General features: G+C 35.4%; 1 pseudogene; it reads right to left on the bottom strand.

Moving 5' to 3' along the window:
* Positions 1-2,569: 2,569 nt before the first annotated feature.
* On the bottom strand, positions 2,570-6,345 carry LOC147497528 (uncharacterized; annotated as a pseudogene).
* Between the last annotated feature and the right edge of the window lie 3,423 nt (positions 6,346-9,768).

Here is a 9,768-nt window from a genome sequence, read left to right on the forward strand (position 1 = left end):
GGAATAATGTTAGAAGTGAGTGTGTGCAAGTTTTATTAGTGAGTGTTGTGTGTTCTTTCTTTCCCCTTTTCTAATTAGATTTTTTCACTGAGAGAGAGAGAGAGAGATGGAGAGAGATGGAAGTGACTAAGTGAGTGTGTGTGTTGGAACTCTGAAGAGGAAAGAGAGTGCCGGTTTTATTAGTGAGTGTGTGTTCTTTCTTTCCCTCTCTAATTTGATTTTTTCACTGAAAAAATAGGCGCTAAAGTGAAAACAAGCGGTGGGAAGTAATGAAAAAAATGTTTAGTGAAAAAATATGCCGCTCAAGTTAAAAGAAGAGCGCGGGAAGTAGTGAATGGCACGAAGAACAAAAGGGTTACAAATAGATAGGGTGTCACTTTTTCCACCAATTTTGATTTTTCTTAAATTTGATATGACATTTTTCCAAATTTGTTAATGATATATGCATTCCGATATTTGAAATTCTAATGTTCGACAAAAATCGAATTAGAATTTGTTTTCAAAATCTGATCCGATTCGATCCAATTTTGTCAAAAACGATCCGATCCGAAATTTAATTATGAATTTATTTTCGATTGTTTAACACATCTTGACCGTCCATCTATATACTAATGGTTAATTAGTGTGTTACAAATAACAAGATTTCTGACAATCAAAGTCTGCGATCACATTGGCGCCATTATTGTTAAATATATTGTTGATCGAGTACTTAAGTTGTACATGGTATGTATAGTTGTAATGGCTAATGGACAGCAAGTTTACACTTTAAAATTTTTAAGTTATGTGTTTTAGTTAATGGATGAGTCAAATCAAGATCAAACACTACTTGCTCATTTCATTCAAACAAATCACGCGATAATTGAGCATTTGTTGGAGAAAATTGAAGAAGAACCAAATTGGGGTGGCTCAAAACCTGGACGTAAGGTGAAGATTCGTTCAAGAGGTGCAGCCCATGATAAATTGATTTCCGATTACTTCTCCAACCATTCTATCTTTGAGGATGATGCTTTTCGTACCAGATTTCGCATGCGCCAAAACTTGTTCGAGTGTATATACTTTGCCGTTGTAAATCACGACGATTATTTCAAACAAAAGCGTGATGCTGTCTTGACACTATATAAGCTTCTCAATGTATACGACAATGTATGAGTTGTGTACGACACTATATAACATGTTCGTGGGCAGCTTATATACAACAATGTATAAGTTGTGCATGACACTATATAACAAAAGAAGTTTATATACGACAGTGTATAAGTTGTCCAACAAGAGTATGAACATTCAGTGTTCATAGTCCTATAGAGTATGAACATTCATTGTTCATAGTCCAATAGGACTATTGATGTAAAGAAGAACTTATAAGTTGTAGATTTTCACAACCTACATTAAAAGCCTATTGATTTCTTGTGAAATACCAAAGATTAATGGTTTCAATGTTTGTTGATTCACACACAAGGAATACCAAACAATGGGAACAAGGGAAGTAACTCTTAATATTATTAACTCAAACCAAAACTAAAAACCCTAATACAGACTACCAGCCTTTATATAGGTGAAATACCCTAATTACCACAAAACTCGAAATTTTCCAAAAATGGAAAGTTTTGGGATAACCACATATTAAGAAACTACTAATCAAAATAGAACTAACCCAACTGACCAAATCAAAAATGGACTCTCCTATCAAAAGATATAGCAAAAACAAAACTTTCCTAAAACGACAAAAACGTGATTTTGAAGGCATAAACGATAGATTTAGGGCCTGAGAGGGTGGTGCCCACAACAAAGCTGTGGGTTATGCTTATTTTGACATTTCCAATTAAATATGGCCACGTCCATGTCTTTCCGACTTTGTTGCCCGCTTTTCCAGTTCATTGACATACGCATCATATGCCAACTTCATTGACATACGCATTGGAAAACTATACTGCATCAACTATGAACACTGAATGCTCATAGTCCAACAAGAATATGAACATTCAGTGTTCATAGTCCACTAGGAGTATGAACACTAAATGTTCATAGTCCAACAAGAGTATAAATATTCATTGTTCATAGTCCACTAGGAGTATGAACACTAAATGTTCATAGTCCAACAAGAGTATGAACATTCAGTGTTCATAGTCCACTGGGAGTATGAACACTAAATGTTCATGGGTCATTTGAGAAATCTTAAGTAGTGTCAATTTGACACTGAATCTTAACAAAAGTATGAACATTCAATGTCAATTTAATCAATTACCTTTTAGCAAAAAAAAAAGTGACTACTTAAGTGCATCCTGAAATTTGGCTTAAAAGATATTCTTTTCACAAATGGATAGACACCCAGCTAAGTTGAGCTTAATTGAATTTTTTGTGTTCCTTAAAGCTTAATAATCTAAATCAATATTCACACATATAATAAACATGTAGTGGTAGTAATCTTAGTTGGTATTCATCAATGATAAATATATATATATATATATATATATTAGGAACCATGATGGTAGTAAATGCTATATATATATATAGGAATACCAAGTAGACCAATATATTAAGAAGACATGACAAAAGTGAACTTACTTGACATTTAATCTAAGTCAGAATCATCATCAGTAGACATTACGCCCTCTTCTTCATAACTACAATATTCAACCAATGTATTGTCTTCTTCATCAGTATCACCATCATCAACAATAAAATCATCATCCATCGATGAGTTTCTCTCTATAATGGTCCTTACCATAGCCGTGTCAACTTCACTAGGGTTCAAATCCTCTCTATTCAGTTGTGTAGGTGCAACTTCTTCTGCTTCGATTTCATTGTTACTTTCATTAAGTTGCTCTTCTTCTTGATATGCCTCGCCACCATGCTCTACTCCAATCTCATCCACTCGTTCTAAAACGTCATACACATTCCTAGGCTTTAACTTCTGGACAACTTGCCAACTACACTGCAGTTTAGTATCACTCACGTAAAAGACTTGAGCTCCTTGAGTCGCTAGCACAAATCGATCATCTTTATACCAAGTCCGTGAAACATTAACACTAGTCACATAGCGGTCTGTGCGTATTCCTGTTTTTCTATTACCAACATCCCACCAATCACACTGGAAAAGAAAAACTCGATAACCAAATAAGTAGTCCAACACTACGACATCTGTTAAGATACCATAAAAGTCGATCTCTTTTGATTCGTGGCACCCTTCCACAACCACACCACTATTTTGAGTGCGTAGGTTTACTTCTTTATCCCTAGTGTGAAATCTTATTCCATTAACAATGCATCTGCTATACCGATTGACACGATTATCTGGCCCGCATGCTAATGAGTACAACTCATTAGTTGCTTCAGGAGATTTCTCAGACCGCAATATTTGCATCTACCAATAAAATGTAGACTAATTAATAGTATCACAATGGGCAAGTACTTAAGTACGATATCAAAAAGACCCTAAATGAACACTAACCCGACGCTTAAACCATTCAGGAAAAAGTGTTTCTTGCCTCTCTTCTAGATTATGTGGACTTTGCATGTTAAGCTCTGTCTTGTGTTGTCTGCATATAGTGAAAGGAAATAATTATGATTAATCATATGTATTTGCATCACTTACTAACACATATATAGTGTCGATCTAAATAATTATTCAACTTACTCAAGATATTGCAATACTTCATCTGTATTATTCAACACGTAGTACCTAGCCTTAGCGAGCTCTTTTGAGTCCATCATTATATACCTAAAAGCCCCCAATGGTCGCACATTTTGTTTGAAAACAGACAACCTTATCTGTTGTTTACCATTACCACCATCAAAATTCCTTTCTTCATGATTGAACCTAGTTTCAATTCCTTGCAAGTACATAGAGCAGAAAGTGAGACATTCAGTGTCAACATATGCTTCTGCAATTGAACCTTCTGGGTGTGCCTTATTACGTACATATTGCTTTAGCGTGTGAAGAAATCTGCGAAAAAATTCACAATTATTGAATACTTAATACAACATGATACTATAGTTTTAAACACAAGTTACATTTTATATTAAACATATACCTTTCAATGGGATACATCCATCGATATTGCACAGGTCCACCATATATTGCTTCATAGGGCAAGTGAATAGCCAAGTGAACCATTACATCAAAGAATGCCGGCGGGAAAATATGTTCGAGCTTACATATAATCAAGGCAATGTCTTTTTCCATCTTCTCAAGAATTTCCAATCTCAACGTCTTGCAACACAACTCCTTGAAGAAGGTACCCAACAGGAACCACGTACTCCATCATTAGACAAGCAACCACGTACTCCAACAGGAAGAAGTCGTTGTAGAAGTACATGACAATCGTGACTCTTCATTCCTAATATTTTACCATCTTTAGCATTTACACAACGAGAGATGTTTGAGGCAAAACCATCTGGAAACTTCACTGATTTCAACCACTCACAGAATGCAATTCTCTCTGCAGACGACATAGTGTAGCATGCAGGTGGTACAACAAATTTATTACCTTTCGAAATTACATGCAACTCTTCCCTTATGCCCATTGCAGCCAAATCCAATCGAGCTTTTACTGAATCTTTTGTTTTACCCTCTAAGCTTATTAGTGTGCCCAACACGTTGTCACAAATATTCTTTTCAATATGCATAACATTTTCAATATGCATAACATCTAGATTGTGGCGCAATTCAAGAGTTTCCCAATATGGCAACTCAAAAAATACGCTCTTCTTTGTCCAATTCAACTCAATCTCTGTCCGCTTTCTCTTCTTGTTGTTCAGTCCCTTCCCAAATTTTTGTTCTTCAACAAGATTAAGCTGCAATATCACTTTATCACCTGACAACTCCTTTGGTCGTGGCCTATTCTCAACCTTTCCATTAAACAACTCCTTTCCTCGGGTTTGCCAACGATGTCATGGCGGCAAAAAGCGACGATTGGCCATATAACATAACTTTTGACCATTCTTCAAATACATAGAATAAGTATCATTATTGCAATTTGGACATGCCAACTTGCCTTTGGTGCTCCACCCAGATAAGTTACCATATGCAGGAAAATCATTTATAGTCCACAATAGTGCAACATGCATTTGGAATGTCTTCTTTGACACGACATCGTATGTCTCCACCCCCATTTACCCACAAATCCTTCAATTCATCTATCAATGGCTGCAAACACACATCAATATCATTTCCTGGTGATTTACGACTAGGAATAAGTAAAGACATGAAGATGAAAGGCTCTTTCATAGATTTCTAAGGTGGCAAATTATACGGCATGACCATTACTGGCCACATGATATACTGATTGGTCATGTCACCAAAAGGGTTGAACCCGTCACTTGCAAGACCAAGGCGAACATTGCGAGGATCACTAGCAAACCACTCATACTTATTGTCAAACTCTTTCCATGCTTTAGAATCTGCTGGGTGTCTAAGTACATTTTCCTCCTCAACCTGTTTCTCTTTATGCCATCTCATATCTACAGCCGTCTTCCTTGACCTAAACAACCTTTGAAGCCTCAGTGTAAGTGGAAAATACCGCAAAACTTGTTGTGGTATTCTCTTATTCTTACCTTCATTAATCTTATACCTCGGTGAATTACATTCTGGGCAACTCTCAAGATCCTCGTGTTTTTTCCAAAACAGCACGCAATCATGTATGCATGCGTGTATTGGAATATAACCAAGCCCTAACCCCCGCATTAACTGCTTAGCCTCATGATGGGACCCTAGGAGTGTCTCGCCTGCAGGAAATGCCGCTTTTATCAATTGAAGTACCGTATCAAATGATTTGTTACTCCAACGATATATTATCTTTGAATGAAGCAACTTGACAAGGAAATCTAATTTGGAAAATTTCTCACACCCTGGATACAAAGGTTGTCGTGCATCATTCAAGAGTCTATCAAAAGAATCTAGATTTCTTCACTCATATCATGATGGCTAGTAGAAGGGTCTGCATTTGTACTACCAGTATAATTATCTCCAACTTCTCCATGCTGTATATCTGGAATATGGTTATCCACGCAAGTTGGTGCTCTTAAATCCTCAAGAAGTTCCTGCATACCATCGAAATGACCACTTTTATCACCAAAACCATCCTCATCTTCATCATCTTCACTCATCACCTCCAATTCTTCACCATGATATACCCAACGAGTGTAACTCTTGTCCATGCCATGCTCTTCCAAATCATATTTCACGTCACTGACCAGCTTGTAATATCTATTTTTGCAAATCCGGCACGGACATAAAATTCTATCCGCCTTGTCTTTGTGAACACTAGCAACGGTAATAAATTCATTAATACTATTTGTATACTGAGTGCCAAACCTATCTGCCAATTGAATCCAACTCTTATCCATATTCAATAATGAGACAGCTTCTACAAAAAAAAAAGATTTAAAAAAGTTAATTTGACTACAAATTAAACATTTCTATTGATCAAATATCGGCTAATGTAATGAAAAGTAATGTACTTACACAGGAGACACATCAAAGGGTAGCAGCAGATTCTAAGATCAAAATCAGACAGGGGAGGTGAATGATTTCCTGAGCATCCCTCGATCAACTATGAAACCAAAACATCAAAGTTAGTCTATTCTCTCTTTTTCCCAATTAGAATACAAGAGATTTGATAAGAGAAAAAGGTACCTTAAGAAAAGAGTGTGTCAACTTGATGATGGTGATGAAATTGTACGAGGGCGAGATAGAACGAATGTTTTCTTAAAAAGAGAAAGAGATGTTATTTTTACTAAGGGGTTCTTTCTTTTTTCAACTTGTTGGTTTTCTTTTTGGATATTGCTGCCAAAAAAAGGAGTGGCACAAGAGGTAGTATCGAGCAGTGGAGACTGGAGCACAAAAGTTTTCAGGCTTTTATAATGCAAGCAAAGTGGCCCATATCTCATTAAAAAAAATGAAGTGGCCCATAAATGATGTTCAGTTATTCAACATTTACAACGAATAATAAAGCGTGGCCAAAGCTTTGTCATTTGCAACCAAATAATGAAGCGTGGGCAAAGCTATTTTAGGTGAGTATTGGCTACGCATTTGAGCGTAGCAAACAAATTTTGACTATTTACTACGCTCCAAAGTGTCGATGATACTATAAAAAAGGAATTAAAACCATTTTCTACCATTTCCATTGTACTTAAAAATATGAAATATATTTAGCTACGCTTAAAAGCGTTGCAGATACTACCAATTTTATTTGAACCCTATAAAAGGTTAGCTACACTTAAAAGCGTTGCTAATGTATGGTATCAACTACACTTTCTAAGCGTTGCAAATAATTTCATAGCAAAAGCCCCCATCTCTTGTAGTGAATAATGACTTCAGCATAAGAAAATGTTTCTCAAGTATGCGCAAGATAAGAATGAAATGAAAAAAAAAATGTTAACCTTCTTCAACGAGAAGTGAAATGTCATATTGAAAGCATAAATTTCACAGCTGCAAATCTGAAACCACATCCTTCCAATGGTACAATGATAAATGTAAAATGAATAGTTTACCTACGAAATGAACGATGAATTCAATCCGTAAGTAAACTAAAACTAATGTTTTAATCTCGATTATCAAAGCTTCTACTCTCGATGCGAATTGCACTAAGTGGAGTAGGAAGTTCGTTCCACTCCTAGTTCCCTAGCATGGATTGTTTTCTAAGTCTAAGAAATCAGTCTTAAGTCTAATGAGAGCTTTACTTAAATGTTATGCTAACAAGACGCGCGTTAATTTAAATAACAAGATATAATAATATAATAAATAACAAGAATAAATATAAACTAAAGTTAAATCTAAAGCTACGGAAATACGATTGTTTGAATCTAGATAAAGAAATTAGAGGGAATTGAATCCACCTCGAATCCAACTTAACAACCAAGCGTAGAATGTTGTATCTCAATTCTCACGTTCTTACGGTAGAGAATTTCGAGTTCTAATCCCTAGTGTTCATGGCATTCCTACCGGATACTAACTAGCATGTGAGGTCGTCCACCCATTCTCATGGCTTAAAAACCTCGACCTTCTAGAGTGGAATAGATTCTACAACCACTTCTATACTAACCACTAAGTTTTCATCAAGGCTTCATCAACCCCTTTAATGGAGGTTTTAGCCTTGATTCATCAAACTAACATTTCCCATTGAATCTAAACTAAACATGATATAAAGAATTGAAATTTACTAATCTAATTTAAACAATAATTAAAATCTAATTACTAACTAAGAATTGAATGACAAGCAATAAATGAAATCAGATCTAACACAAATGTAAATGACAAGAATCTAAATTTAACAACTAGCTATTTTATTAATCAAACTAATTAAGAGTAATGATTCTAATAGTTTAATCTAAACAAGAATTGGATTTGAAATTAAACTTAATTAAAACAATCAAATCTAGATCTAGAAGCTATTCTAATGGCTACTTTCTATTCTAAGCTATGTACCCTAATTCTCTACTAAAAATCTACCATTAACAAAGAGCTAAGCTTTTGTTTTTATACATCCAGATCCAAAAATCGTGCATGGGCTTGGAGCCATGTTTTGGGCCAGAGAATCAGGCCCAAAACCCAATTCTTTCAGTCCAAAAAGGCCTCTTCAGCTAGATTCGGCTTCAACAGACTTTTCGTTCACTTCTACTCCTTTGATTGGGTCAAGTCTTGGACCATTGCAAAGCTCTTTTCAAGCCGGTCGTTTTGACATAAGGTAGGCCCAATTCCGAGGTCTGAGTCCAAAGATATGGCATTCGGAAGTTCTGCTGACTTTTGCTCCTTTATCTCGCTAAAGTGGCACATTTTTCGCACATAATGGACTTTGAAGCCTGAAATGCATAAAAACACGTAATCAGTATTAACTCTTACTTATTATTCACATAATTGGTCTAACAGTATGATTATTAAGGGGTTAAAACTACAGTTTTGGGCTCTTATCATACAATCAGTACATTTTTGTCTTGGAAAACCAAAACCAAATGTTTGAGTTCCAAACTTCTTTGAAGGAATAATAAGTGCTAAAAAGTCATACCACACCAAACAAGCAAACAAACAGCAGAAGTCCTCATTTAGCTCTCAAGCGAAAAACTGACAAGAATTTTATACTTACATATGTACAGGACAATCAAGTTGTAAACTTCTACGGCCGAAAGTTGCATAGAAAAAGGGTGCATAACTTAACTCTCACTCTTACTTCTACATTACATGAACTCTCATCACAAAGTAATTCTAATCATAAGTTTGAGTGCCAATATGAATATTCTGTAATTCCAATCTATATTATTCACAATTACGAACTTTTCCTTCTTTCCCTTTCTTTTTCTAAAAATGTATGCTATTTTCTGGATCTAAAGAATTAGTGGCATTTATAACACTACTGCACTGAAAACAAAGTACAATGTTAAGCTTATAAAAGTTTTTTTTTTTATTGGAATATATACTTCATAAAACAATAAATTGAAATTTCAGATCATCGTAAACACGTTCTTCCATTGAAATAATTTTCGCATATGAGTGATAAACAAAATTCTAGTTCCTAACTAATAAGAAAATACTAATTTACACCATGTTCCGTAAAAAAATACATGTGAAAATACAACTCACCAATCATGACTATCATCTTTCATATACAAACAAATGTCCAAACCCAAGTCCCCCATTTCAATCTTGTCTCGTGGAAACAATCACAACGGGGTCAGCCCAAACAACCCTTCTCTCAAAACCACATACTCACAAGATGATTCCGGCAAATGAGGCGTAAAAACAACTTGCAACTTCCTCCTAGTCCTCACAACACC

The sequence above is a fragment of the Coptis chinensis genome, chromosome 5 (genome assembly GCF_015680905.1).
Source record: "Coptis chinensis isolate HL-2020 chromosome 5, ASM1568090v1, whole genome shotgun sequence".
Classification (NCBI taxonomy): Eukaryota; Viridiplantae; Streptophyta; class Magnoliopsida; order Ranunculales; family Ranunculaceae; genus Coptis; species Coptis chinensis.